The 3834-nt window shown below is 43.3% G+C and overlaps 1 protein-coding gene across 4 annotated transcripts in view; it reads right to left on the bottom strand.

Moving 5' to 3' along the window:
• SEPT10 (septin 10) overlaps positions 1-3834 on the bottom strand; it is a 74120-nt gene that overhangs the window by 44782 nt on the left and 25504 nt on the right. The window lies entirely within an intron of this gene.

Raw genomic sequence — 3834 nt, 5'->3', positions numbered from 1 at the left:
GGTAATCTTTGTATTTTTAGTAGAGATGGGGTTTCACCATGTTGGCCAGGCTGGTCTCAAACTCCTGACCTCAGGTGATCCATTCACTTCAGCTTCTCAAAGTGCTAGGATTACAGGCGTGAGCCACCGCGCTGGGCTAAAATTTTATATTGTTTGAAGGTTGGGTGTGGTAAGTTAGAGCCTAGGTCAATTACTACCAAAAAAAAAAAAAAAAAAGCCAAAGAGGTATAGCTAATAAGCCAAAAGCAGAAATGAAATGGAGTCATAAAAATTCTCTATTAATCCAAAAGAAGGTAGGAAAGAAGAAAACGAAAGGACAATGACACATATAGAAAACTAGTTATCAAGAAAATGTACAATGTCTGCCTCCCGAGTTTAAGTGATCCTCCCACCTCAGCCTCCCGATAGTTGGGATTATAGGCGCCACCACACCTGGGTAATTTTCGTGGTTTTTTTTTGTCTGTCTGTTTTTGTTGTTGTTTGTTTGTTTTGTTTTTTGTTTTTGAGATGGAGTCTTGCTCTGTCACCCAGGCTGGAGTGCAGTGGTGTGATCTCGGTTCACTGCAACCTCCACCTCCCAGGTTCAAGCAGTCAGGTCAGGCGTGGTGGCTCACGCCTATAATCTCAGCATTTTGGGAGGCCAAGGCAGGCAGGTTACTTGAGGTCAGGAGTTTGAGACCAACCGGACCAGCATGGCAAAACCCCATCTCTACTAAAAATACAAAAATTAGCTGGGCATGGTGGTGCATGCCTGTAGTCCAGCTACTCAGGAGGCTACAGAATGAGAACCGCTTGAACCTAAGGCAGAGGCTGCAGTGAGCCAAGATCCTGCCACTGGAAAAAATTCATAAAAATAAAAATAAATAAAAAGTAAAATTGAATATCCAAAAAAGCAGCTAAAATAAAAAGGCTGAACATGTCAAGTGATGGAGATAACGAAGAACTAGAATGCTGATAAATTTGCTAGTCTGAATGCAAAATGGTACAGTTGCTTTGGAAACTACCTTGGCAGTTTCTTATGAAGTTAAAAACATGCTATCATATAGCCAAAAAAAAAAACCCGCTTGGAGGTATCCAAAATAATGAAAATGTATGTCCACACAAGAACTTATGCATCAATGTTCACAGCCGTTTTATTCCCAATGGTCAAAAACTGGAAACATCCCAAATATCAAACAAGTGGTGAACAGATAAACTGTAGTATACTAAACTACTGATATATGTCACAACATGGATGACGAGCTAGGTATCCCGACAGTGATTTATTTACTGAGGTTTGAGTTTTTAAAAATATGCATTATGTGCATTTTTCACATAATCATATATTCATACGTGTATACACACACACACACACACACACACACACACACACACAGATGTAAATGTCTCAAAGGGTGATGACAGACTATTGAGAATGGTTACCAGTCAGCAGTAGACTAACAGGCTGGGGTGAGAAGAAATTGCTGTTTATTGTATATAGTGGGCAGAATTCTAAGATGGTCGCTAATACTGATGCCCCTGGTGCATACAAACTTTCTCCCAGTTATTAAATCAAACGCTAACCTAGGTGTCACTGAGGAGAGATTTTACAGAGTGATTAAGTTCCCAAACCAGTCAGCCAGCCTTCGAAAGGGAGATTATCCTGGGTAGGCCAGACCTAATGAGGTAAATCGTTTTTTTTGTTTTTTTTCTTTTGAGACAGAGTTTTTGCTCTGTTGCCCAGGCGGGAGTGCAATGATGTGGTCTCAGCTCACTGTAACCTCCGCCTCCTGCGTTCACACAATTCTCCTGCCTCAGCCTCTCAAGCAGCTGGGATTATAGGTGCTTGCCATCACGCCCGCCTAATTTTCGTATTTTTAATAGAGACAAGGTTTCACCATGTTGGTCAGGCAGGTCTTGAACTCTTGACCTCAGGTGATCCACTCACCTGGGCCTCCCAAAGTGTTAGGATTACATGGGTGAGACACTGTGCCTGGCCATGAGGTAAATCCTTAACAGGGCCTGGACACTTCCTGGCCAAAGACCTGAAGCATGAAGGGAACGCCACCTGCCAGTTCTCCCTTGCTGGCTTTCAGAATGGAGTGGTCTCTAGGAGCTGACAACTACCCCCAGCCAGCAGGGAACTGAATTCTGCCAACAACCAGAAAGAGTATGGAAGGAAAGCCTCCAGGTAAGGACCCAGCAGCTGACCTCGTGAGCATGAAACCCAGAGCAGAGAAGGCAGATGGGTCACATCTGGCCTTTGACCTACAGAACTGTGAGCTAACAAACAGATGCTGTTTTAAGCAGCTAAATTTGTGACAATTTGTTATGCAGCAACAGAAAACTAGTATACTAGATTCTCTTTTGTGCCGTTTGAATCATTTTTAGTCATGTAAGCATATTATCTTCATATATTTTTAAAGAGCGCTGAAGAAGCACTAGGCTTCTTCTTTGTGAAAGTGTTCAAGATGATAAGAACTTCATAACTTGTTAAAGTTGCTATCTGATAGGCATATGCTTATTACATGAAAGTTGAACTAAATGGCCTCTAGGATTCCTTCTAGTTCTACAATGACAGGATTTTAATGTCACCGGAAAAAAGAAGTATTTCAAAAATGAGGGTGTGGTCCCCATGATGTAACACAGAAGAGGGGCCAGGGAAAAAGAAACTAAGCCAACAGTCACTGGATGGACTAGTCACTAAAGATTACTAGTGACTCTGACAGTAATCTCTGGAGGATTAAACATCATTCAAAAAGTCTGTGAGGAAGATAGAACACACTGTTAGTACCATTGATATATGGAGAAAGAGGCAAAAACAAGAAGAGACTACAGTTATTGGAGCACAGAACTAAAGAAAATTATTTAATCTTATTGAATTACTGGCCAGGCATGGTGGCTCACACCTGTAATCCAAGCGCTTTGGGAGGCAGAGGCAGATGGATCACTTGAGGCCACGAGTTCGAGACCAGCCTAGCCAACATGAGCGAAACCCTGTCTCTAATAACAATACAAAAATTGGCCGAGTGTGGTGGCACATGCCTATAATTATAGCTATTTCGGGGGCTGATGCATGAGAATTGCTTGAACCTAGGAGGTGGAGGTTGAGTGAGCCGAGATTGCACTACTGCACTCCAGACTGGGCAACAGAGTGAGCGAGACTCTGTCTCAAAAACAAACAAATAAAAAACAACTTACTGAATTACCCATGTTTGTATTTGCAATTTTCTTTCTAGCTAAAGTTTAAAACGCTCCTCTTTCACCAAATTAAATTTACTTCCTATTTTTAAATACAAATTTCAATATGAATTACCAAACCCCTCCCTGCAGATCCTTAGAAGCATCAGGTCTAATCTTGCATCAGGGAGGCATCTGGCAGGACCACCCAAGGGCTCCCTAAACTCTGCCATTCACAGGAGTTCTATGCACCCACCACATTCTGCAGTGTGCTCAAAAAAGAAATAACAGCCGGGCGTGGTGGCTCACACCTGTAATCCCAGCACTTTGGGAGGCTGAGGTAGGCAAATCACTTGAGGCCAGGAGTTCGAGACCAGACTGGGCAAACTGGCAAAACCCCATCTGTACTAAAAATACAAAAATCAGCCAGGTGTGATGGCACACACCTGTAATCCCAGCTACTTGAAAGGCTGAGGCATGAGATTTCTTGAACCCAGGAGGCAGAGGTTGCAGTAACCTGAGATTGCACCATCGCATTCCAGCCTGGGCAAGAGAGCAAGGCTCTGTCTCAAAAAAGAAAAACAAACAACGGCCGGGCGCGGTGGCTCACGCCTGTAATCCCAGCACTTTGGGAGGCTGAGGCGGGCGGATCACAAGGTCAGGAGATCGAGACCA

Source organism: Colobus angolensis, unplaced genomic scaffold (genome assembly GCF_000951035.1).
Source record: "Colobus angolensis palliatus isolate OR3802 unplaced genomic scaffold, Cang.pa_1.0 Scaffold552, whole genome shotgun sequence".
NCBI lineage: Eukaryota > Metazoa > Chordata > Mammalia > Primates > Cercopithecidae > Colobus > Colobus angolensis.
The sequence above is the reverse complement of the archived record's forward strand: the minus strand, read 5'-3'. Positions and strand labels throughout refer to the sequence as shown.